This window comes from Diceros bicornis (assembly GCF_020826845.1).
Source record: "Diceros bicornis minor isolate mBicDic1 chromosome 3 unlocalized genomic scaffold, mDicBic1.mat.cur SUPER_3_unloc_2, whole genome shotgun sequence".
Classification (NCBI taxonomy): Eukaryota; Metazoa; Chordata; class Mammalia; order Perissodactyla; family Rhinocerotidae; genus Diceros; species Diceros bicornis.
This window is the reverse complement of record NW_026690898.1, coordinates 979,023-1,006,697: the sequence shown is the minus strand read 5'-3', so window position 1 is coordinate 1,006,697 and position 27,675 is coordinate 979,023. Positions and strand designations below refer to the sequence as shown.

The following is a 27,675-nucleotide window of genomic DNA, read 5'->3' as shown; positions in this document are numbered from 1 at the left end:
TTCACACTCTTGCCCTGGCCCTGGCAAATGTGAAGGGAAGGCTAAGTAACATTATAATTTTATATTATTGACCTTTGAGTAGTCCATCTCTCTTGCTAATGATTGATTTACTAGTTTAAGTCACACCTTGCAAGTAAGTGAAATTAATGACTGAGCAAAGAAACCAAAAGAAATGAAGAATAAGAGACTAAAGAAACTATAATTTCTTTTTTTCTGCCCTGCAGGTTTTGGAGTACGGTTGTCTTTCTTCAGGAAGCTTTTCCTCCAAGTTGGTGATGATGTTGATAAAAACTGATGCTTCCTATGTGCTGGGCCCTCTTCTAAACACTTACACACGTTAACAGATCTAATCTTTATAGCAATGGCATAGCTAGGCCCTGCAGTAACCATCTTCCCGGTTTTACAAATAAGGAACCCTGGGCTTCAGGAGGGTGACCTGCACTTGGTCACACAGTTGGGCAGTGGAAGAGGGGATTTGAGTCTAGGCAGCCTGGCTCAAGTCCCTGCTGCAGGATTCTATATCTGCACAAACAAATGTCTGTTTTGCAAGCAACTTGTTAGCAACTTTCCTCTCCTCACCAACTAGTAATGTGACCTACAGCATTAACCACATCCTTATGGTCAGCACGGATTTACAGGTAAGGGATTGTTCTGCTGTCAGGGCTGAACACAGTTGCTTAGAATTTTGTCTTTTTTGTGGTGTTTTCTTTGCTTTTAAGTGCTGGTAGGAAACCAAGCTTAGCACAGTGCGTGGCACTCAGCATATCCTGGGAAGAAGAGAGGGAGAGGTGGCAGGAGGGAAAGAGAATGCGTCTTGCAAAATTAATGTAGTTTCATGCCAGGACAAAAACTGATCACGTGACTTGCTCCCAGCCACGCTCCATCCTTTACCCATGGTGGGGATCAGGAGTGGGCTTCTGACTGACCCTCAGAGAACGGCTCCGCCTGGAGGAGGACCAGGGTCTGTCCCGTGAGAGTTCTGAACGGTTAGGGAGAAGGAAGACGCCAGTCTCGGGCAGAGAGCCCTGGGCACCCAACCCCCAAGGACCCCTGCCCATCCCGCAGCGTGCAGCCTGGGCCGGCTCCCCCCAAGGCGGCTGTCAACCTCTCCCACGACACCCCGCCTCCGCCCCGCCCCTCCACGGGCCCCGCCCCTCCACGGCCGTCGGCCCCGCCCATTCACGGCGCCCCGTCCCGCCCCCTGCACGGCGTCGGGGCGCCGTGTTCACCCGCGGTGCATGGTGGGGCCGTCGCCCCCGACAACCCGCCCTTCGGCTCCGCGCGCTGCCCCGAGGCGGCGCGGGGCGAGCGTGGCGGCGGTGGCATGCGCCAGGCCTCCGCTCGGTCCGCGCCCCTGGCGAGCCCCGACTCCTAGGAGAGGCTGGGCCGCCTCCAGCGCGGGCTGCGGGACAGGTACGGCCTACCAGAGGCGGGGGCGGGCATCGGCCGGCGCCCAGGGTCGGCTGGTGCCCTGCCCTCTGTCCTTCCCACTCGCCCCGCCCGTGGTTCCCCTGGGCCTGGGTCCGCCCGCGACGGCCCCCAAGCTCCCACTGGGGCCTGGAGGACAGAGTTTACCGGAGAGACCCCCTTGTTGGAGATCTCCCGCTGGAGGACGCGGCCGCGTCGCTGAATTTGCCCGGAAGGGGGAGTAGGAGTTCTCCTGCCTGTCACTCTCAGTCAAGCCTCGTGAATTTCTCTCGTTCCCTCTACACGCCCCCTCCGCAGTCTCTTCAAATTGTCATCCCACCCTGACAGCTGCACTGCATCAGTGGTGACAGGTCCAGGAACACAGGCAGGTGAGTGTGTGTGTGTTTGTCAAACATATGCCCTATTTAAATGCGGGAGACTTTCTGAGGGCCATAGTTCCAGCGAAGGGATGAAATTTCCAGACAGAGAAGTCCAGCTTCTGGAGTATGCGTGATACCTTGATTAAGACATGAAAGATGAGAACCGCTGAAGACAGCTAGATCTAAGAGCACATACAGAAAGAAAATTAAAAAGCACTTTGCTATAAATAACCACATAAAAGATAAGTTGTTGGAACTATTATTTAGCTGCTAAATTAATTGGTGTTGGAAATCTCATTAGTTGACAAGAAAGGAAATAGATGTTTGGATCTCTTGATAAACAAAAGGTTTAATGAGTGTTAAAGTTACAAAATCATTTTAGTGAAGAGAGCTGTGTGTGTGTAACAATGCTAAAATGACAACAATAGTTACGTGTAAGGTAAAGGCAGAAGTAAGTGGTTTTGAAAAGGAAGGAATTATATTGGTTTTATGCTAGATTTAATTTTTGTCAAATATTTTTAGAGCATCTACAACAGGCCTCCTTAATTGTCCTCACCATATTTTACTCTTTAATCTTTTTCTACATCCTATTTTCTTTCTGACATAGCGCCACTCACCCACCCCAGGAACCTCCTCAACTCCAGCTTTTGAAAAATCACTTCCTTCAGTGGCTTCCCTGCACTAAGTATTGATCAGCCTGTTCCCTAACTCATGCAACGTCGGCATTCTTAAAGGACTCTAGATAGTGGCTTGAGTGACTTGCTCCCTGCCTAGATGGAGAATTCCAGGAGCTCAGAAACCATATCTAGCTGAAGCTTTAGCTGATAATAGAGTACCTTAGGTGGAGGAGGGGCTTGATATATGTTTGTTAAAGGAATGGAAGAAATCCCAAGTCAACCAGCTAATGTCCAGGAGGTATAAATGTCTTGTATAGAACATTAGCCACACATTGCCACTAAATAATGACCACGTTCCAGTCAACCAGGAAGAGTGGACAGTGTGATATTTCAAAGATGATATTGTGTCTGCATATACTTGATAATTAAAAGACAAGACATTGCTCTGTGCATCAGTACACTTAAACTGCTTTTTTTTAAAGAAAAAAAACCCAGTTTCTTTAATGTTGTTTGTTAGGTTGTGTTTAAAATGAAACCATTGGGGCCAGCCCCATGGCTTAGCGGTTAAGTGCGTGCCCTCCGCTACTGGCGGCCGGGGTTCGGATTCCGGGCGTGCACCGACACACCACTTCTCTGGCCATGCTGAGGCCACGTCCCACATACAGCAACTAGAAGGATGTGCGGCTATGACATACAACTATCTACTGGGGCTTTGGGGAGAAAAAAAAAAGGAGGAGGATTGGCAATAGATGTTAGCTCACAGCCAGTCTTCCTCAGCAAAAAGAAGAGTATTAGCATGGATGTTAGCTCAGGGCTGATCTTCCTCACACACACACACACAAAAAAACCCATTATATAAGATTAAATACATTAAAAGAAATCACCAGGGGGAAGAACAATAAGAATAATAAAATAATTTTTTGTGTGTGTGTGAAGATCAGCCCTGAGCTAACATCTGCCAATCCTCCTCTTTTTGCTGAGGAAGACTGGCCCTGGGCTAACATCTGTGCCCATCTTCCTCCACTTTATATGGGGCGCCACCACAGCATGGCTTGACAAGCAATGCGTCAGTGCGCGTCCGGGATCCGAACCCACGAACCCTGGGCCGGCGCAGCGGAGCGTGCGCATTTAACAGCTTGCGCCACCAGGCCAGCCCCTAAAATAAATTTTAAAATTTCAATTCTGCTCCAAGGTTCCTTAACCATTTTGAAAAACTAAAGTTTGGTTTATAGATTCAAACCAATTTAAGCTATTGTCCCATCCCCAAAGTGAAATCTTATACTGAAGTCCAGCTCCAAGTTAAAAAGCAAACAAACAAATAATAAAGCAAATTCACCTCTGGGTGTGGGTGTAATTTTTTTCTTTACATTTTACTAATTTATTTTTATTGAGGTCACGTTGGTTCGTAACATTATATAAATTTCAGGTGTATATCATTATATTTCGACTTCTGTATGGAGTCCATCGTGTTCACCACCCAAAGTCTAGTTTCCATCCGTCACTGTACACATGTCCTGCTTTACCCCTTTCACCCTCCCGACACTTCTCTTCCGCTCTGGTAACCACCAATCTGTTCTCTATACTGTGTGTGTGTTCGTTTTTTGAGTTGTTTTTTTTTTAACTGCTTTTTGACTCTGTTCTCTTAGAATAATAGCTTAGTTACCCCAGGCCTTTAGTTATTTGTATCTCTTAGCCCAAGTTCTAAATTTTAAAATGTCACTGGTTCAAATGGCATTCTTTTTGAACTAAGTTCATTGTGAGTTATCATTTTTGCTTCCTGTGCTAGGAACACCTGGCTGTTTATAGTCCTTATGGTATAATAACTGTGTAATGATTATTATTTAATGTTTAACACTTAATGCTTTAACTATTAAGCAAGGTGAGGCTGTTGAAATTGTATAAGGAATTTGAGTCAAATTTTATAGCCTATTCATGGTTCTGCCTTTGGAGGTTGGTTTTATTTTTAAATCAGTACAGATCTGTTGCTGTGTATACTCATTTTTCATTTTAAAAGTCCATGACTAACTCTAATGCATAGTTAATAAGTACAGAGGCGAATAATTTTGGATACACAGAAAAGTGCAGTAGAAACATGGAAACCTGGGTTCCAGTCTGTGAACTGTTGTGTGACCTTGAGCAGGTCGTTCAGCCTCTCTGAACCTTGGTTCTTCACAGAAATGAGAGGCCTTGACTAATATGTAAAGTACGGCCACAGATTTTTTTTTTCTCTAGTAAATAAAGAGCCTCAAAGTAAAAAAGTTGAAAGCTGTAGTTTTGTGAAGCAACAGATAATGAATATCATTGTCTGTACCCTATTGGAGTGTTTGAATGTACCTGTTTTTCGTAACCAATCCCGCTGACCACAAGGACCATTGTCTCCTGAAGCTCCAGAAATTTACAGGCTACGACCTTGGGTAGTCACAGCTGCTTTATCAGTCCACAGATTTCCTGGGAGTGAGAGAGAAAAACAACCTGCCCTTTCTCAGCCCTCTTAGAGGTGGGTCATTGCAATGTTAGCTGGTCTAATAACTGGGCTTTTCCCTTGTACTTGGTGTGTTTCTAGCCCAGATTGTCTTAGCTGTAGTCACACATAGATGTAATTTTATATTCTGAATTTTTTCCTTTTTGTATCAGTGTTTTCTTTGCATTGTGGGAATGTTGTTGAATCTACAAGAGCCTGATGGAATGACTCTGTACAGTGCATATAGTGCCACAAGTGTGGTAGAAACATGTAAGTGGAGTTGACACTTACAATTATATAAAAACATCTGTTTAAAAGGTCCATTAACCAGCCCCAGTGTTTTCAATACCAGTATTGATTCAGGGTGAGATATCGTAAAGGTCCAGAAATTGATGCTGAGGTATTAGTTGAGTAAAGCTGAAGATGATATTGATACAAAAACTGAATAACAGGTGGCTTAAAAGGAGGAAACTAAACCACATACTACACTTTAAGGACCACCCAGCTGTGTAAAACTTCGAAAGGTCCGAGTGAGGGGTGCAGGTGCCTGAAACCATTGGCAGTGGGTACATATCCCGGGACTGGATGTTTCAAAGATTCTGAAACAGAGATTTAATCCGTAGGAATTGCAAGGTGATCCTCCCAATAATCCTTTCTCTGGGTTTTTATTGGGGTAGATATCTTGTTTTAAGTCTTAAATTTAAAACATATGAAAGACAGCACTCAGAGGCACTGCTGCATGGATGATGAGGTTAGAAAATGGGCCTGTGATGAAGAGTGAATTAGAGTAGCATCATTTTGCCTGGAATAGAAGGCCAAGAGGTGTTTGTGGTTTTTCAGTGTAGGAAGTGTCATGCTAGAGAAGAAGTTTGACCAGTCTGTCCCTACTGGAGATAGAGCAAGAACAAAGAAGTTTTATGTTCTTTATTATTAAAAAGAACTTGCTGCTCGTGAGGTGGTGGATTCCCAAAGAGACTGTGGTCCTTCTTCACTAGAAGTCAGAGGTAAATTGTTAACAATTATTTTGAAATGAGTTCAAGCTTACAGAAAAGTTGCAAGTAGAGGGCAAAGACCTCTAATATTTCCCTCACCCAGATTCCTCAACTCTTAACATTTTGTTATATTTTCTCTTTCTCTTTCTATCTAAAATTATTAATCTTTTCTGAACCATTTGAGAACTGGTGCCCCATCACTCCTAAGCACTCCAGTGCATAGTTCCAAAAAGCAAGGATGCTCTGTCTGTGATCACCATATAACCCTCCCAGTCAGGAAATCAATGCTGATATACCAATCCACAGACCCCAGTCAAATTTCACCAACTGTCCTAGCACTGTCTTTTTTATCGTCTGGTCCAAGAGTCCATCTGTGAACCCATTTGCCATGTCTCTTCAGTCTCTCCCCATCTGTACCTATTCCTCAGCCTTTCCCTGCCTTTCATGTTCCTGACAGTTTCCTAGAGAACAGCTTTCATTCTGGAGAGTGAGCCTCAAGCTGGGTCCATCTGATGTTTCTTCATGACCAGATTCCAGTCATGCTTTCTTGGCAGAAATTCCACAGAAGTAAAGCATGACATCAGAGGCACAAGGTCATAGATGCCTTTAAGGGTCTGTCTCATAATTTAGTGATGAATTGCTCACTCTGTCCGGACATTTGTTTTTCATGAACTAAGTATCCTATTGATCACTGAACCTTAGAAGGGAGGAAAGTGACAAATAAAAATTTCTAACATGGAAGCAATTATACCATGTTTCTTTCACTTCTCTTCTGAGTTCAGTCTTCTTAATGAGAAAATAAAGATCTGTGTGAAGCTATTAGATTAAAAATTTGTGTTTCTGTAATTTTTTTTTTTTTATTTTTCCTTTTTTTTTTTAGCGTAGGCATACCCCAACTGAGGAAGAGATTATTCCCCAAGCAAAGATTCAGTGTTTGGATTTTGGACCCCATTTTCCCATTAAAAGAATTTTGGTTAAATGATGGTTTCCATTCTAGATTATGCTAAGCAAAGAAATTTACTTAACCTATAATTTAGCTAACAGAGTAACTTTTGGGCTTTTTTTTTTCTCTGAAGGAAAACAGAAACTAATAATTAAGAGCTCACAAATGGAATGTGGGCTCAGCCCCTGTCCCTCAGGGGCCAAGCTAGGCTCACCTTCTGTTGGACTCCTTGTCGTTGATTCAGTCTTTTCTTTAGCATTTTTCTCTCAGACATTATGTGATTTCTCTTTTGGCCTTTAGTTCTTGTTAACTTAGATTCGCAGTTTGGCTTCAGTTAGATGGGATTGAAGCTGGTACTTTGGTGGTGGTTGAGCGGGGCCCTCTGTGGCTAAACTTCCCAAGGACTCTTTTTGGCACTGAGATGGCTTCTCATTTAGCAGTTTTACCCCTAGCCCCTTGGTTTTGGCTGCTACCACCCCTGCTGCCCAGTTTCCCCTACCTCTTGCCCAGGCTGGGTGTGCAGGGTAAGCTCTGTCCTCTAGCTGACTGCCAGCACTCACCTGATCATCACAGGATAGCAGTCAGTGACAAATCCCGGCGATGTTACAAAGTTGTAAAAAGAAATCCCCCCAAATTTGAAGTAATAGTGTTAGGGGGCCTAGTCTTCCTTAAATGTGAGTGAGGGCAGGTCTACTTTTCAGAGACCTCTTCCTAACTCAGCTACTTGGCTCTGCCCAGGCGTGTCTAGTTGGGAACAGAGCAAGCCACCAGTCTTCAATCTAGGGTGGATTTGTGGAGGCATTGTGTCTAGACCTAGTGGGATCCCCATCGCTCAACTGTCACCGTCTCAGAGAAGTCTGGCCATATCATATTTTACATATTTATCTTGTGTATTGTCTCTCCTTCCCCCTAGAATGTCAGCTGCCTGAGGGTAGGGGTCTTGGTTGGTGTACACCGGATTAGTCTCCAGACCTAGAACTGTGCCTGGCTCATCATGGCACTCAAGAAATACTTGCTGAGTGATTGAACCTGCTTCCCAGCCTTTTCTTACTGCATTTCCCCATTTACTTTGAGAATCTTGTTTTTGCTTCATTTCAGTGTCCTTTTTGCTTTTTAGACTTCCATGATGACTGCTAAGTATTTTTGTCTTGAGTTTCAAACGCAGCTGGCATTTTCTGCTTCTGAGAGAGGCCAGAGAAGCATTCTTACAAAGGTGTGATTTCAAAGGAGATCATGTTCTAAATCCAACTGCCTATTACTTATCAGTGTAATTATTCATAAAACATTTTCTTTCTGTATTATAGTGAAAAGAAGAGATTGGACCTGGAAAAGAAACTTTATGAACATAATCAATCTGACATATGCAGGTAAGAAAGGACAGCGGTAACAGTTTTTAAACCAATTTGCATATGTTAGTCAATAAAAATTTAACCCTAATATATGTTACAAATACCATAGTTACAGTACTTTTACCATTCTCTTATTTCTAATGTGTAGCAGTTTCACCTAAACATTGCAATTTAGTATAATCACTGTCAAATGTAAGAATAAATTTGGTTAAAATTAGTATAAGATAAAAATTATCTTCTTTTCATCATTCAGTATTTGTGTTATCTCAGGAATCTATTTTGCTTAAATGTCTTAAGAATAAGATGGATTATAGGCCGGCCCAGTGGCGTAGTGGTTGAGTTTCCGTGCTCCGCTGCGGCAGCCCGGGGTTTGCTGGTTCAGATCCTGGGGGCAGACCTACCTACGCATGGCTCGTTAAGCCATGCTGAGGCAGCATCCCACACAGAAGAACTAGAAGGACCTACAACTAGGATATACAGCTATGTACTGGGGCTTTGGGGATAAAAATTAATTAATTAAATAAATAAATTTAAAGAAGAAAATTTGAAGAAAAAAAAAAAAGACGCCTTATAGTCTTTCTTTCGTTTTGGCCACAATTTAAACACCTTGAGCCTGTGTATTGATTAAGGCGTAATTGCTGTAGCTGGCCCTTCAACAAACTGTTGTAGGCAGGGTTACATGGTGTCTCACTTATTCCTGGATATATGATAATGACAGTTAAAATTACTATGAGCAGTGGATAATATACGTTATCCTTTTTATGTTACTTAATCTAATATTAAGAGCAAAATGTTAATATTTTTAATTCTATTTTATAGAAACTGAACTTCATCCTTAAGCCAGATGTATGGTGTTACCTCCAATATTGTTCATATGAAAAATTTCTGGCTATTATAGCATTTAATCTGTGATTTATTTACATCATAATATGAGTGAGAAATGAAAACATCTCATCCAGAAGAGAGAGAAGCCAAGAATATTTTAAAACCAAATCATCTATCTATTCCATTTATTTCCTCATCTTCAAGCTTATTCTTTGGTTTTAAGATTTAGTGTCCCTCCAAAGGTACCAGTCAGGTAGCCATATGTCTCTAGTAGGTCTAGAGGAGACGAGAAGAGCCAGTGAGATGGTGGAAGAAGTAGCAGTGTTGTAGATGCCGTGGCCTCAGAAGTGGGCCCCAGGCTGAAGGAGTCCAGGGCAGCTGCCATTTTTCGAGCCTCTGGCTAAAGGAGCAGAAGACAGGGTATAGACTTTTCCTGCACCCTGTTCTTGGGTGGCTTCCTGGTGTAATGGTGGTGGGAGGGGTGAGGTGAGAGAAGAATGGGAACCTTTACCAAGCCATCATTTTGCTGAGTTTGTTCCCCTCGCTCAGCCTCTTGTTGCTTCCTGGAAGAGAGAAGGTATGATTTGCCAAAAATATGCTGTCTTTGACTGCCCGAAGGATAAAATCTAAACTCTCTAACATGGCTGTTTCAATCTGGTTCCCCACGGAAGGCAGAGTATGAGAGAAGGGTTTGCGTGTAGGTGGTAATTTGTAGGAAGTAGTCACCTAAAACTGAAGAGGAGGGCTGGGCAGAATGAAGTAGGAGCTGATCACTGCTGTGGGAACCTAGGGTTCCATCCCTCCAGGTTTTCAGAGGAGCCATGTAGTCTGCCCCTCTTCTCCCCACAAGTGTCCACTGAAGGCAAGGAAGAGGGGGCTGTTTACCTACTGGTTCCTGACCCCTGTTGGTCAGGGCTGTCCCAGGAGGTGTTGACTCCTCACATCCAGGCTTTCCGTGCTGCAGCCCTGGTAGCACCTGATGCACCTGAGGCAGGTGCTGCCAGGTTCACTGCATACAGCAGGTTGCTGCAGCTGTGGCTGGTAGAAGAAAAGGTGGGCCAGGAGGATGTGAGGAGGACATGAGAGGTGTCTGGTACAGGGGCTTCCCAGACCCTCCATTATCTGCCCCTGTTTAATTCTCATCATCACCACCCTTGCCAGCCTCCCCCTAAAATTCTTCATGGACCAAAATTCCAGTTTCTGAAGTATGACCAGATCTTTTGTAGCACAGTGTAAGCAGGTAGGCTCTGTCTTCAGGCGCCTCGGTTCAGTCCAAGTCCCACTACCTCTTCGCCCTGTGACCTTGGGATGATTACTTCAACTTTCTGTGCGTCCATTTCTTCATCTGTCAAATGGGGATAAGGATATTTATGAGAACTTAATAAGTTAATACATATAGAACCTTAAAGCAGTGTCTGACCCAGAGAGTCAATAATTTATTATTCATCACTATTTTTGTCAATATCATCGTTATTCTTATTTATTACTTTTGAGCCTTCTAACATGCTAGTTCCCCTGCCTGAATGTTCTCCCCTTGTCTTTTTCTCTTGCTTTCCCCAATTTTGGGTTAACTCTTACCCATCCTTCAGGTCTTAGCTGAAAAGTAATTTCCACTGTGAAATCCTCCTTGAGTCCTTCTGCTAGGTTAGGGTGTCCAGTCTGTCAGGGTCCCTGACAGGTATTGTACTTACCTGATTGTTTTCCCTGTTGACCCTAGCTGAGTGGCTTTCGTATTCATATTCAGAGCCCTGAATATATGAATGATTGCACGGATGCATGGATGAGTTGCTTACGTGGTCAGCTTTGAAGGTTATTGTGGAGGCAAGAATGAAACTAGAATTTGGATGGAGAAGGCATGGTTACTATTGTACCTGTTCCAGGTGGACACTGGCCACCCCTGGCAGCTTTAACAAGTGCCTGCATGTGAAAGATAGTTTGGGTCTTCCTCCATTACTGTCGCTTGTGTCGAAAATGGCAGATATGGGCAGCAGTAAAACCAGTCTCAGGTTTTTTGTTCAGAAGGAAAAATGGGAACAGCCAACCAAGATTAAAGCACAGTATTAGCATGGTAAGGAAGTTTTTAAAAATTATTGGCCCAAGGGTAGCCTGTTGGTTAATTTTGGACGTCTCCAGTATCTTTGCAAATCTGTGTTTTGAGGGTGAACATTTTTGTGGTATTTAACTTATTTTTGCTTGCTAAAAGAATGTTGAATAATTTATTGAGCCAAGAATAGAAATGCTACATACCGGGTACTCTTTTATGATTTAAATACTTGTAAAGGAGAAAGAGCTAGAATTAGCAGTGTTGGTTCTTTGAGAAGAATGGGCTGCACAACTTGAGCTATCCAGCATTACACTTTTGATGACAGTCTCTAAAGGTTTTTTCACAATTTGAGTAAAGTTACGGTCCATATATTATTATAAAATATTTGGGAGGTGACGTCAGCATCATGATGGAGCAAGCTCTCCCCTTAGACTCTCCCCACTAAGATACAACAAAAAGGACATTCATATACCAAAAGAGGACACTCACACAACACAAAAGACATCTGAGAGACCCACCCAGCTATACATCTGAACGTGGAGGTGCTGGACACCCCCCCGGAGGAAGTGGAAGGAGGTAAGGAGAGCTCCTCTTGCTCCCCAATGGCAGTGACCTCGGGACCGCATGGCTTGCAGAGAGAGGGGGAGAGGCGGCCCTCTGTGGGAAAATTGTGACTCTCCAAGTTCGCTCACAGCCCATGGGAAACCCCCACACAGAGGTGACTGAACTGTTGAGGGGTATCTTCATCAAGCTAGCACCCCAGGAGAGCAGATAGCAAAGGAAGAGTGAGAAGCCCCTGGGATTGGGCAGGCAAAAGAAAGCATCCCTCCCCCTGTCCAGTGCTCCAGCACAGCCAGTCAGCCAAAGTATCCATGGATCACTGTGGGCTCAGAATATACAGCTCTTGACCCCACCCAGTGGTGGCAGCTGGAAGCTGCAACCAGATACTATCATGCGGAGACACAAATCCACACCGTCCAACAGTGTGAAAAAATATATTAAATATCCAGACCAGAAGGAAAGTGACAAGCACCCAGAAGTCAATCCTGAAGGCACAGAAACCTATAATCTAAATGACAGAGCATTCAAAATAGCTATCATGGGGGCTGGCCCAGTGGAGTAGTGGTTAAGTTCACACGTTCTGTTTTGGCGGCCCAGGGTTCGCCAGTAGGTATCCTGGGCGCGGACCTACTCACTGCTCCTCAAGACGTGATGAGGCTGCATGCCACATAGAAGAACTAGAAGGACCTACAACTAGGATATATGACTGTGTACTGGGGCTTTGGCGATAAAAAAGAAAAAGAGGAAGATGGCAACAGATGTTATCTCAGTGCCAATCTTCCTCAAAAGAAAAACAAAACACAAAATAGCTATCATAAAAAGGCTCTATGAGTTACAAGAAAATACAGATAGACAGTTCAATGAAATGAGGAACTTCTTCACAAAAGAGATTGAAACTATAAAGAAAGCCAGTCAGAAATGTTGGAGATGAAAAACACAATGGAGGAGATAAAGAAAAATCTGGAATCTTTAAAGAACAGAGCTGAGAGTATGGAGGATAGAATTAGAAATCTAGAGGATAGGAATGCAGAAATGCTCCAGATGGAGGAGAAGACAGAACTAAGACTAAAAAAAAGAGAAGAAATTCTGCAAGAAATATCTGACTCATTTAGGAAATGCAACATAAGGATTATAGGTATTTGAGAAGGAAAAGAGAGGGGAAAAAGGAGCAGAGAGCTTGTTCAAAGAAATAATAACTGAGAACAGTCCAAACCTGGGGAAGTTTGAAGTTTTTCCAAACCTCTCCAAGGCATGTAATAGTAAAGCTGGCAAAAGTCAATGACAAAGAAAAAATATTAAGGGCAGCAAGGCAGAAGAGAGTAAGGTACAAAGGAACTCCTATCAGGCTCTCAGCGGATTTCACAGCAGAAACTCTGCAGGCTAGGAGAGAGTGGAATGATATATTCAAAATTCTGAAAGACAAAAACTTTCAGCCAAGAATATCCAGCAAAAATATCCTTCAGATATGATGGAGAAATAAAAACTTTCCCAGATAAACAAAAGCTAAGAGAGTTCATTGCCACAAGACCCCCACTACAAGAAATGCTCAAGAAGGCCCTCGTACCTGGAAAAAAAAAGGGGGGGGGATACAAATCCGTGAGCAAGGAGAAAAATAGGTAAACAAAATCAGAAAAATTGAAGCTCTCTATCAGAACAGGTTAGCAAATACTTAATTATAACAGCAAAGATAAAGGGAAGGAAAACACCAAAAATAAATATAATCTTGTCATTTGAACCACAAACCATAACACAAGATGGAATAAGTTGGGACAATAATAACTTAGAAGGGGAAGAGGAAACGGATGGAATTGACTTAGTCTAAGGAAATAAGAGACTATCAGAAAACGGACTATCTCATCTATGTGATTTTTTATACAAACCTCATGGTAACTACTAAGCAAATAATCAGAACACAGACATGTATGATAAATAAAGAGAAAACTAAGAAAACCATCATAGAGAACTACCAAACTGAATTGGTAGTCCAAAACACACAGGACGAGAAACAAAGGAAGTGCAGAAGAACCGGAAAATAGGTGATAAACTGGTAGCATTAAGCCCTGATGTATCAATAATAACTCTAAATGTAAATAGATTGAATTCTCCAATCAAAAGACACAGAGTGGCGGGATGGATTAAAAAACAAGACCCCACAATATGCTGCCTCCAGGAAACACATCTCAGCTCTAAAGACAAATACAGGCTCCGAGTGAAGGGATGGAAGATGATACTCGAAGCTAATGGCAAATAAAAGAAAGCAGCTGTTGCCATACTTATATCAGACAAAGTAGACTTCAAGATAAAACAGGTAATGAGAGACAAAGAGGGGCAATATATAATGATAAAAGAGTCACTCCACCAAGAAGGCATGTCACTTATAAATATATATTCACCCAACAGAGGAACACCAAAGTACATACAGCAACTATTAACAAACCTCAAAGGGATATTAACAACAACACAATAATAGTAGGGGACCTTAACACCCCACTTACATCGATGGATAGGTCATCCAGACAGAAAGTCAATAGGAAATAGTGGACTTAAATGAAAAACTAGACCAGATGGACTTAATAGATGTATAGAGAGCACTCCATCCAAACACAGCAGAATACACAGTCTTCTCAAGTGCTCATGGAACATTCTCGAGAATAGACCATATGTTGGGAAACAAGGCAAGCCTCCATAAATTTCAGAAGATTGAAATCATAATAAGCCAAATTTTATTCTTTTTGTTGCGATTGTAAATGAGATTGTATTCCTGAGTTCTCTTTCTGTCAGTTTGTTATTAGAGTATAGAAATGCAACTGATTTTTGTAAGCTGATTTTGTACCTTGCAACTTTGCTGTCGTTGTTGATTATTTCTAGTAGTTTTCTGATGGATTCTTTAGGGTTTTCTATATATAAAATCATGTCATCTGCAAACAGCGAGAGTTTCACTTCTTCATTGCCGATTTGGATTCCTTTTATTCCTTTTTCTTGCCTAATTGCTCTGGCCAGAACCTCCAGTACTGTGTTGAATAAGAGTGGTGAGAGTGGGCACCCTTGTCTTGTCCCTGTTCTCAGAAGGGTGGCTTTCAGTTTTTCCCCGTTGAGTATGATGTTGGCTGTGGGTTTGTCATATATGGCCTTTATTATGTTGAGATACTTTCCTTCTATACCCATTTTGTTGAGACTTTTTATCATAAAGGGATGTTGGATATTGTCAAAAGCCTTCTCTGCATCTATTGAGATGATCATATGGTTTTTATTCCTTGTTTTGTTAATGTGGTGTATCACGTTGATTGATTTGCGGATGTTGAACCATCCCTGTGTCCCTGGTATAAATCCCACTCGATCATGGTGTGTGATCTTTTTAATGTATTGCTGGATTCGGTTTGCCAATGTTTTGTTGAGGATTTTTGCATCTATGTTCCTCAATGATATTGGCCTGTAATTTTCCTTCTTTGTATTGTCCTTGCCTGGCTTTGGTATCAGAGTGATGTTGGCCTCATAGAATGAGTTAGGAAGTGTTCCATCTTCCTCTATTTTGGAATAGTTTGAGAAAGATAGGTTTTAAATCTTCTTTGAATGTTTGGTAAAATTCTCCAGAGAAGCCATCTGGTCCTGGACTTTTATTTTTTGGGAGGTTTTTGATTACTGTTTCAATCTCTTTACATGTGATTTGTCTGTTCAGATTCTCTATTTCTTCTTGATTCAGTTTTGGAAGGTTGTATGAGTCTAAGAATGTATCCATTTCTTCTAGATGTCCAATTTGTTGGCATATGGTTTTTCATAGTATTCTCTTATAATCCTTTGTATTTCTGTGGTGTCCATTGTAATTTCTCCTCTTTCATTTCTAATTTTATTTATTTGAGCCTTGTCTCCTTTTTCCTTAGTAAGTCTGGCTAAAGGTTTGTCAATTTTGTTTATCTTCTCAAAGAACCAGCTCTTTGTTTCATTGATCTTTTCTACTGTTTTTTAATGGTGACAAAGGGGCCGTACTAATGTAAGGTGCTAATCACAGGGAAAATTTGGTGTGAAGTATATGGGAACTCTGTATTATCATCACAATTTTCTGTAAATCTAAAACTATTCTAACATTAAAATTTTATTTAACAATTTTTTAAAAATAAAGGCAGGGCTCCCTGATATCAATAAGCCTCGTGAAAATGCATTCATTAATAATCAGAGGAAGCACCCCCCACATGCTTGTACACACACACACACACACACAAACACAAACTCAGGCACAGGGACGGAGCCCCGGATCTGACTCTGACATCTCAATGAACAGATTCCAAAAAGCAATTACACTGCCAAGTATTATGCTAAAACAATTATTGAAATTGCTAGTCAAAAACAGTTAATGGAATAATTAAGACAGATTGACCTAAAAGCTGATTTAAAATTAACCTGACGCGTGCATGCTATCTAAATAATGACTCTCTCCTATGAGCTAGCCTCTCATTAAAATCAAATTCCACTGGGAGAAATTACACACTTGCACCGCGATTGGGAAGAACAGGCCGCGTTCACTCAACCACTGATGGAACTGGAGGGTCATCAGACGAGGTAAATGGAAATGAGTGTCCTGTCCTTCCAGGTGCGCTGCGATCTGTCTCAGTAACAAGCCACCTCCCTCCCATTTTTCCCTTTGAAAATGATGGAAACTCATTAAAATTGCATCAGCTCAGGACCCCAAACCACTAGGTGCCTGAGTGGGCACATCTGAAGGTTCCAAAGGGAAAGATCGGAAGGGAGGGGCCGTGGGCTGGGGTCCCGTGGACACACTGCGGGCAGGGAAGGGAGCTGAGCAGCTCTGAAAATGAGGCCCCTCAAGCACTTGAGGAAACTCGATGGCTTCCACCCCTCGTTTCTCTAAAGGTGAGAAAACCCATGCTTGTTGGAGACCAAACTCCAGGCGGGTGGCAGAGGCAGGAGCTCTTTTCAGCGTAATGCTTTTCCCCACCCAGCACCTTCTTCTTTCCACTGCTGTATCCAGATGGAAAGAACTCATGGTGAGGTTTGTGGGTCTACAGGCCTGGATCACACCTTGCTCCTGAGTTTAGCCCAGGGGTGTCCCAGTCTGAGTGAGCAGTTTTCGCTTGTCCCCATATCCCTAGCCGGCTGCCTGCCACTGGCTAACCTAGGATCCTGTGGTGTGTGCGCCCATGTTGGGGGACGCACCTGAGAAGGCCCGCCCTGCTGGAGGAGGGTCATGGGCACCCCTCCCTCCAAGGGCCCTGATGTTACCTTGATAACATTTTTTTAAATGGATCCCCTGCTCAGCATTTTTATGAGATAAAGAATTTCCCTCATTAAAATTATTCAAGTTTAGTAATAATATATTCTTGGGACAAGCAGGAAAACACAGGATGCTCCAAAATGATCCATTACTTGGAGGATTTTAAAATTCTAATGAGAGAAACCACTCTCTCTCATTGTTCATCCTCTTGGCCATCAGCAGGATTAGTCTGGGAGAAGGACAAGGCAGGAATTGGGTACATTCCTTATTTATCCCTCTGATTTCTCCAGAGTTTTTCTTTTCTTCAAAGAGAAATCTCTGGGCTCTGCAGGGCTTGTCAGTGGTGATGTCAGGCAACTCTGAGACTGTGCAGAGCAGGAGGATGAGAACAGGAGAGGGAGAAGAGGAAGAGCTGGGACCATCACTTCCCATCACAGGCTGAGGCTGAGTTAATCTCCACCTAGGTCAGGATCCCAGGAATCGGATGTCATCGGCCTTGTCACACCGTGGGGGTTGGGAACAGAGAACAGCCAAGTCGCCACGGCCACTTTCAGAGAAATAAACAAAGTGGGAGGGCACCACTGGGAGCCAGTTTGAAAATGGTCACTAAAGTGAAATAATAAGACACACTTTTCAGAAAAGTGAAGACAATTCTTTTGGTTCTCAGACTCGCAAACACCGTGTGTTCTTTAGGAGCAGACTGAAGCCGTTGACCTCTAGGGTGATTGTGAAAGGAATTTGGGCTCCGTCACTGTTTCTGAATAAGTCAGAACAGTCCAGCACTCACTCCTTGGCAATGCTGAAGATGACCAGTGTCCAGGTGCTGTGGGGTTGAGACCTCTATCACTCAGGGCATCCTGCCAGGCAGAGGGGCTGGCCTGGTGGCCACTAGACCTTTATCAGATGTGGGATTTGCAAATATTTTCTGCCATTTTGGATTGTGGATTATCTTTTTTCCTTCTTAATATTCTCCTTTTATGCACAAAAGTTTTTCATTTTGAAGTCCAATTTGTCTAATTTTTCTTTTGTTACTTGTGCTTTTGGTGTTATATCTAAGAAATCATTGCCAAATTCAAGTCACAAAGATTTACTCCTATGTTTTTTTCTATGAGTTTTATAATTTTGGCTCTTATATGTAGGCCTTGGATCCATTTTGAACTCATTTTCAATGAGTGTGATGGTGTGAGGTGCGGGTCCAGCTTCACGCTTTTGCATGTGGTTGTCCAGTTGTTCCAGCACCTGTGCTAACCGTTTGTGGGTTTCTTCGGATTTTTCCTCATGTATGATTCTATCTGCATAAAGAGGCATAAAGAGGCAACTCTACTGCATTTCCAATTGTTGTGATTTTTATTTTTATTTTATTTCAAACTGTCTGTGCCTTTATATTTAAAGTGCAATTTTTGTAGATAGTATACATTTGGGTCTTATTTTTATATCCCTCCCGAGAATCTCGGCCTTTAACTGAACTCTTTGGTCCACTAATGTGTAAAATGATGAGCAAACAAGATGGTGGGATAGGAGTTTCAAGCACAGGTTGTTCAGCAACAGCCTTGAACAAAAAGAACAAAGTTGGAGGCATCACACTTCCTGACTTCAAAATATACTACAAAGCTATGGGGGCCAGCCCGGTAGCATAGTGGTTAAGTTTGCCTGCTCCACTTCGGAGGCCCAGGGTTCACAGGTTCAGATCCTGGGCGCGGACCTACACACTGCTCATCAAGCCATGCTGTGGTGGTGCCCCACATACCAAAAATAGAGGAATATGGGAACAGATGTTAGCTCAGGGCTAATCTTCCTCACCAAAATATATATATATATACTACAAAGCCATGGTAATCAAAACAGCATGGCACCGGCATTAAAACAGACACACAGACCGATGGAACAGAAGAGAGAGCCCAGAAATAACTCCATTTATGGTAGTTTATGGCATTTATGGTAAATTGATCTTTGACAAAGTTGTCAAGAATACACAATGGGGAAAGGATAGTCTCTTCAACAAATAGTGTTGGGAAAACTGGTTTTCCACACATGGAAGAACTGAACCCTTACCTCACTCCGTATGTAAAAATTAACTCAAAATGGATTAAAGACTTAAATTTAAGACCTGAGATCATAAAACTATTAGAAGAAAATATAGGAGAAAAACTTGAGTTTGGTCTGGGCAATGCTTTTTTTGGACATGACCCCAAAAGCAGAGGCAACAAAAGTAAAAGTAGACTAATGGGATTCATTCAAACTAAAAAGCTTCTGCACAGCAAAGGAAATCATCAACAGAGTGAAAAGACAACTTACAGAATGGGAGAAAATATTTGCAAACTGTAATCTGATGAGGGGTTAATATCTAAAATATATAAAGAACTCATACAACTCAATAGCAAGAAACAAGTAACTCATCTGAAAAATGAGCAAAGGATATGAATAAACATTTCTCAAAAGAAGACATATGAATGGCCAACAGATACATGAAAAGGTGCTCAACATCACTAGTCATCAGGGAAATGCAAATCCAAACCACAATCAGATATCACCTCACACCTGTTAGAATGGCCATCATCAAAAAAACAAAAAATAACATGTCTTGTTGAGGATGTGGAGAAAAGGGAACCCTTGTGCACCATTGGTGGAAATGTAAATTGGTGTGGCCACTGTGGAAACCAGTATGCAGGTTCCTCAAAAAATTAGCAATAGTATCAATAGAACACCTTGGTATGATTGATAGAACCAATCATTGTACATAAAACAGATCTGCACATATATGATAAATAAAAGAACGTAAGGGAAAAAATTAACAGTAGAACTACCACGTGATCCAACAGTCCCACTCCTGGGATATATCCAAAGGAAATGCAATCAGTATTTCAAAGAGATATCTGCACCCCCATGTTCACTGCAGCATTAATCACAGTAGTCGAGATATGGAAACAACCCAGTGTCCGTTGACAGATGAATGGATAAAGAAGATGTGGTACATATACACAACAGAATATTATTCAATCATGAGAAAGAAGGAAATCCTGCCATTTGTGACAACACGGACGAGCCTGGAGGACATTAAGCTAAACGAAACAAGGCAGACAGAGAAAGACAAATATGGTATAATCTCACTTATATTGGAATCTAAAAAAACAAAAAAACACGTGGAACTCATAGAAGCAGAGATTAGAACGGTTACCAGGGGCTGGGGTTGAGGGGGGGAGATGGTGGTCAGGGGTACAAAGCTGCAGTGACGCGGGTTGAATAAGTCCAGAGATCTAATGTACAGCACGATGACCACAGTTAATACTACTGTGCTGAATACTTGAGATCCACTAAAAGAGTAGCTGGGTGCTCTCATCACAAAAAAATGGTAACTGTGTGAGGAGATGAGGTGTCAATTAGCTTGACTGCAGTAGTTATTTCACTACGTATATGTACATCAAATCAGCATTGGATACTTTAAAATATATAATTTTTATTAAAAATATATAAAATTAAAAATAAATAGCTATTGACATAGTTTTGGGTCTGTAACTTTATTTCTTTTTTCTATTCGTTTCCTCCAGTTTTTTCCCCTTTGTCTTTTTAAAACTTTCCTACTGGTTTTTTCAAAGGAAGTAATGGAGACATGATTCACATGCCATAAAAGTCAAGTTTTTTTATTTTACAGTACTATTTGTTATGAACACATACATTCATAAACCACCACAGAAATCAAGACAGAAAACAGCTCTCCTGCTCCCAAAATTCCCCGTCTGCCCCTTGTGGCAGCCCCTCCTCCCCACTAGCCAACACTGATCTGCTCCCTATCAGTAGTTCTGCTTCTTCCGGAATCTCACAGGGATGGGATCACACACTATGTAACAACTTTTTGAGCTTTACCTTCTTTACTTAGCAGATTGTATTTGATATTCATCCATTTCGTCTCACATATAAAATACTTATTCCTTTTCATTACTGAATAATATTCCATTGGATGGATGTGCCACTTATTTACTAGCTGAAGAACATTTATATCTACAGTTTGTCTGTTTGGGTTGTTTCCAGTTTTTGGAAATTGTGAATAAGTCTGCTATAAACATCAACATACAGATTTTTGTGTGAACGTAACATTTTGATTCTCTTTGACATATATCCAAGAATAAGATTACTGGATCAGAAAGATTACATGGTCAACATTTCTTTAACTTTACAAGCAACTCTCAAAATGTTTTCCAATATGGCTGAAACATTCTGCTTTCCCAGCAGGAGTGTACGAGCATTCTGGTTGCTCTGCATCCTTGCCAGTACTTGATATTGTTGCTAATTTTTTAAGCCATTCTGAAAGGTGCACACATGTATCTCATTGTGGTTTTAATTTGAATTTCTCTGATGACTGATGATGTTGAGCATTTTTTCCTGTACTTTCATTCCATTTGTGTATCATTTTTGCTGAAGTGCCTCTTCAAATCTTTTGCCAATTTTTTACGAGGTTGTTTGTTTTGTTATTCAGATTTAAGAGTTCTTCATATACACCGAATAAAAAGCCTTCACAGATATGTGTTGCAGAAATGGTTTCTCCCAGTTTTTGACTTGTTTTCCTTCTCTCACCAGTGTCTTTTGAAGAGAAGTAGTTCTTAGTTTTGATAAAGTTTAACTAAACAAAATTTGTTATGGGTGTGCTTTTGGTTTCACACCTGAGAAATCTTTGCCTAATCCAAGGTCATGAATATTTTCTCCTAGAAGATTTATAGTTTTAGATTTTACACTTACTGCTATGATTCACTTTGAGTTAATTTTTGTATGTGGTGTGAGACATGGGTCCAAGGATTTTGGGGTTTTGTTTTGTTTTGAGTTATATATTATGGTGGATATTTTTGCATATGAATATTCAATTTTTCCAGTGCCTCTTTTTGAAAATACCATTCTTTCTCCATTAAGTTATTTTAGCAACTTTGTCAAATATCAATTGCTCATACATGTGTGGTTCTGTTTCTGGATTCTCTCTTCTGTTCCACTGATCTGTGTGTTTATTCGTTCACCAGCACACTATTGATTATCGTAATGTTATAATATGCCTGGAAAGCAGGTAGTTTAAGGCCTCCAACTTTGTTGTTCTTTTTCAAAATTGTTTTGGCTATTCTAATTACTTTGCCTACTCAAATAAATTGTAGAATCAACTTCATAGTTTCTACCAAAAATATGCTGGAATTGTAATTGGTATAGATCAACTTAAGGAAAATTAATATTTAAAATACTGAGTCTTCCAATCCACGAACACTGTATATTTCTGCTGGGGTCTGAATGCTTATGTCCTCCCAAAATTCACATGTTGAAATCCTAAACCCCAAGGTTGAGAGTGTTAGAAGGTGGGGCCTCTCGGAGGTGCTTGTGTCATGTGGGTCGAGCCCTCATGAACAAGATTAGTGCCTTTATAACAAAAGAGGCTCCAGAGAGAGCCCTTGTCCCCTGCACCGTGTGAGGACACAGCAAGAAGGCACCAGCTATGAACCAGGAAGCGGGCTGTCACCAGAATGTGACCGTGCTGGCGCCTTGATCTTGGACTCTCAGCCTCGAGAACTGTGGGAAATAAATGTCTGTTGTTTATAAGCTATCCAGTCTGTGGGTTTTTTTATAGCAGCCCGAATAGACTAAGATCATTTCCCTGCTTATTGAAGTTTTCTTTTACTTCTTCCATCAGTGTTTTGTAGTTTTCAGCATAGAGATTCTACAGGCATATTATAGGATTTATTCCTAAATATGTTATGATTTTTGTTCCTATTGTAAGTTGCACTTTTAAAATGTCAATTTCTGGGGGCCAGCCTGGTGGCGCAGTTGTTAAGTTCGCATACTTCACTTCCACGGCCCTGGGTTCTCGGGTTCAGATCCTGGGCATGGATCTACACACTGCTCATCAAGCCATGCTGTGGCAGCATCCCATACAAAGTAGAAGAAGATTGGCACAGGTGTGAGCTCAGGGACCATCTTCCTCAAGCAAAAGAAAAAACATGTCAATTTCCAATCATTTATTGCCACTGTATAGAAATACAAATGATTTTCGTATGTTGACTTTGTATCCTATGACCTTGTTACACTCATTTATGAATTCCAGTAGCCTTTTTTTTTGTTATATTCTTAAGGATTTTTTATGTAGACAGTCATGTCATCTGTGAAAAAAGACAGTTTTACTCCTTCCTTTCCAATCTGTATGCCTTTTATTTGATTTTCTTGCTATTTCACACCAACTAAGAATCCAGTGTGGTGTTGACTGGGGACAATGAGAGCGGATGTCTCTGCCTTGATCCTGACTTACAGGGGAAGCCTTTAGTCTCACTGTTTGTGATGACTGCAGGTCCTCAGGGACGCCTTGTATCAAGTTAGAGAAGTTCCCTCTACTTCTACTTTCCTGGACTTTTATAAATGGATGTAGAATTTCTTCAAATGCATTTTCTGCATGTCACATGATTTTCTTCTTTACTCTGGTGATGTGGTGGATTACATTGTTTTATTTTTTGTCCTCTTGGCTATTTTTTTTTTTTCAGTCATTTCTCCAGGGTTCACAATCTCCATCTCTAACTTTTCCTGTTCCACTTACAATGAACATTTTAGTACTTCAGGTAAAATATGGAAATAGTGCAGCCATATTGGGCCACCCCGCCCATCCTTTATGCTGTAGTAACTGTATGTACTGCATCTACATATCTTATGAACCTCAGAAGAAAATATTATCATTTTTCAAAGACTTTATTTTTTTAGAGCAGTTTTTGTTTCCCAACAAAATTGAGTGTTTGGTACATATATGCCCTGCTCCCATATGCACAGCCCCCCCACTATCAGCTTTGCCCATCGGATGGTGTATTTGTTACAGATGACGAACCTGCACTGACATGTCATCATCACCCAAAGTCCACAGTTTACACCAGGTTCATTCTCGCTGTTGTGCATTCTGTGGGTTTGGACAGATGTCTGATGACATGTATCCACCATTACTGTGTCATACAGAATAGTTTCACTGCCCTAAAATCCCTCTATGCTCACCTATTCATTCTTCTACCCTCCCCATAATATTACAGTTTTTACTGTAAGTTGTGTGTATTATACAAAAGTTAGAAGGAGAAAGCAGAAAAAATGAGTAGCCTTTGACATTTACCTAGATATTTACCATTTCTGAAGCTACTTATTCCATTCTGAGGATCTGAGATTCCTTTTCTGGTATAATTTCCCTTCTCCTAAAGAATTTCCTTTAGCATCTTCTGTTGTAGAGATTTGCTGGTAATAATTTCTCTTAGTTTCTCTAAATCTGAAAATGCTGTCTTTCAACAGTGATTTTCGAAGGATATTTTTGCTGGATATACGATTCTGCATTCACAGGTCTTTTTTTCTCTCTCTCTCAACACTTTAAATCTCTTTTCTCATTCTCTTCTGGTCCCCATAGTTTCTGATGAGAAGTCAGCTATTAATCAAATCATTATTCTCCTCTGTGTGAAGTGTCATTTTTCTCTGTTGCTTCCAACATTTGCTTTTCGGCCTTGGTATCCAGCTGCTTGATCTGATGTGTCTCTATGTGGGACTGTCTTCATTCTGCTTGGTGTTAGTTGAGCATCATATTTGCAAATGTCTATCTTGCATCACTTGGATAATTCCAGGCACTATTTCTTCAAGTATTTTTGTCTGCACATTCTCTCTCTCCATTCCTTCTTTGAAGCAGACCACATGTATATTAAAGTTTGATCTTACTTAAGAGTGACTGAGGCTCTGTTATTTTTCCACCCTTTTTTCTTTCTATTTTCCATGTTAATTTCTATTGCTCTACTTAAATTCCATGTAAAGAATTTATTTCTAATATTGTATTTTTCAATTCTAAAATTTTCTTTTTTAAATTTTTCTGCTGAAATTTCCTACTCTTTCATTTGCTACAAGCATGTTTGTTTACCTTCATGTAGGATAGTTATGACAATCACTTTAAAATCTTTGTTTAATACTTATGTTTTCAGCCAAGATGAAATAACAGGGAACTAATTTACCCTTCTTCCCACAACAACTGAAAATTTTGGGGAACATATATGAAACAGTAGTTTTCACACAGTGGGTCTCAGGCAGCACAGTTCAGTGACCCCTGAGAGACCTGGAACTGACAAGGTGGGCCCTGTGATGGCCCTGCTGCCTGGAGAGAGAATTCCAGGCTCCAGCACAGGGAAGGAGAACCCAGGTGGACCCCTGAGCTCTCCCTGAGTTGAAGAGATGGCACTGGGTGTCCTGGGAGGCTGAGGTGACTAGAGCACATACGGAAGACCACCCAAGAAGTGAGAACTGCAGCAAGAGAGAACTTCACAGATTCTCCGTGGGCCCACTGCATCTTCCACTGAGTCATGACCAGTGCACCCATGTGAGGAAACTACCCAACACTACAGAATCAAACACCAAAAAACTAGAGGAAATAATTCTTGGAGCTCACACAGACAGGAATGGTTTGGGTTCAACCAGTCCACACATGGCTTAGGAAAGCCCCATAACTCACAGGAGATTGTGTCCAGTATTCAGAGTGGCCTCAGTGGTGGAACACAGTCAGCCCTGGACTAAAGGTGACTCAGATCCCACCTGACAAAGCTTAGAATCAGCCTGAATGTTTCCAATTGTTTCAAAGTAACACAACTCTGTCCCAGGAAACAGCTCAAGAATATTTTTAGGAGTACAAACTATCCAGGTTCCAACAAGGAAAAATACACAATGTCTACCAGCCAACCAGAAATTACCTGGTATGCAAAAAAGCAGAAAAACACATCATGTAATGAGCAGACAAATCACTCAATTGATACCACAAATAGCACAGAGGACGTAATTCATAGACAAAGATGGGATGTTATTACTGTCATCATATTCCACATGTTCAAGAAGTTAGAGACAAGACTGACAATGTAGGGGGTCGGGGGTGGGTGAAATAGGTGAGGGGATAAGAGGTACAAACTTCCAGTCATAAAATGAATAAGTCATGGGGATGGGATTACATCATGGGGAACAAAGTCAACAATATTGTCATAACTTTGGTGACAGATGGAACTAGATTTATCATGGTGATCACTTTATAATGTATATAAATGTCAAATCACTATGCGGTGCACCTGAAACTATCATAATATTGTATGTCAATACTTCAGTAAAAAAAAGAAAAGGCTGATGATGTTAAGTAGAAATATGGAAGATATGAAAAAGACCCAAAAACTTTTAGAGATGAAATGTCTGTAATTAAACATCTGTAATGAAAACTTACTAGATGAGATTAAGAGCAAATCCGTCAAAAGATTAATGAACTTGAAGACATACCATAGAAACCATTCAAAATAAAATACAGAGAGAAAATAGACCAAAGAAAATGAACAGAAAGTTAACTGCAGGACAACTTCAAATGGCCTCAAATATATGTAATCAGAGTCCCAGAAAGAGAAAGAGAAGAAAACAGAAAAAACAATTTGAGGAAATAATGACTGAAAATTTTCCATATTTTATTAAAAAAAAAAACTATAAACCCACATATCCAAGATACTTAATGAACCCCAAGTCTAAGACGTATGAAGAAGACACATCATAATTAAATTGCTTAAATAGGGTGATAACAAGATAATCATGAAATCAGACAGGAGATAGAAAGACCTGCTGAGTGCAGAGGAACAAAGGTTAGAATGAAGGCAGATCTCTCACTGGAACTGAGGCCAGAGCAGAGTGAAGCAAGGTCTTCAGAGTATTGAGAAAAAAAGCTGCTAATTTATGATTCTATGCCTGGCAGCAAAGGGTACAAATAAGATAGACTATCAACTTTCTCAGACACACAAGAGCTGAGATAATTCACGGTAACCAGCGGATCAGCGCTGAGAGATGATGAAGGAAAATGACACAATATGGAAACCTTATGTGAAGAAAGGGATAGAGAGCACTTTCTGTGGGGTATGTAACATGTCGAATAAAACGTGTGACAACATGGACACGGAGGCTGCAGTGGGGGTGGGAGAGTACTGTTGTGAGGTTGTTCAGGCGTCATGAAGTGGTCTGATATTATTTGAAGATAAACTGTGAAAAGTTAAAGATGTGTACTGTAAACCCTAAGGCATGCACACTCACGCACACACACAGCAAAACTCATCCAGAATAAGCCAAAAAAGATGATTAAATGGAATCATAAAAAATACTTAAATTATGCAAAAAAAAGCAGTCTAAGAGGAAAAAGCAAACAAAAACCAGATTGGTCAACTAAGAAACAAATCGCAGGATAGATTCAAATCTAACTATTATCAGCAGTAACATTAGATGACAGTGGTCTAAAAACCCCATTTAAAAGGCATAATTTGTCAGATTGAATAGGAAAGCAAACTCAACTATATGCTGCCTACCCCAAACCCACTTTAAATATAAAAACACAAATAAATTAAAAATAGAGAGATTGGAAAAACATGCCATGCTAACACTAGTTGAAAGAAAGCTGGAGAAGCTATACTAATACTAGATAAAGCAGATTTCAGGCACAGTGAATATGACCGGGAATAAAGGAGGTCGTTGTGAAATACAAAAGGGTCCATTATCAAGAAGACATAATACAGGCTGTTTATGCACCTAATGACCGAGCTTTATGGCACGTGAAGAAAAATCCTTATCTGCCAGTTCCAATACCTGGGTCATCTTGGGATCTATCTCAGTTGATCCTCTTTTCTCTTAATAATGTGTCCCATTTACTTGATTTTTGGATGTTGGGTGATTTTGCACTGTGTCCTGGACATTATGAATGTGGTGTGGTGGAAATTCTGGATTCTGCTATTTTCCACCAATGACTGTCTCTTGGTTCAGCAGGTAGTGATCTCAGCTGGTCTTGAACCGCAAACTGGCTCCTGGCTGCAGCTCCAGCCTCAGTTCAGATCTTTTGTT

At 41.1% G+C, this 27,675-nt stretch overlaps 1 long non-coding RNA gene across 5 annotated transcripts; it reads left to right on the top strand.

The window, feature by feature from the left end:
• The first annotated feature begins 264 nt into the window (after nucleotides 1-264).
• On the top strand, nucleotides 265-27,675 carry LOC131402053 (uncharacterized). Of its 5 annotated transcripts, none has more exons than XR_009218227.1 (3): nucleotides 265-638; nucleotides 8,105-8,167; nucleotides 27,601-27,675. It is a non-coding gene; the product is annotated as an uncharacterized LOC131402053 (long non-coding RNA). The 5 variants fall into 5 exon arrangements; XR_009218225.1 differs by lacking the exon at nucleotides 265-638 and adding an exon at nucleotides 4,771-4,901; XR_009218228.1 differs by lacking the exon at nucleotides 265-638 and adding an exon at nucleotides 5,117-5,135.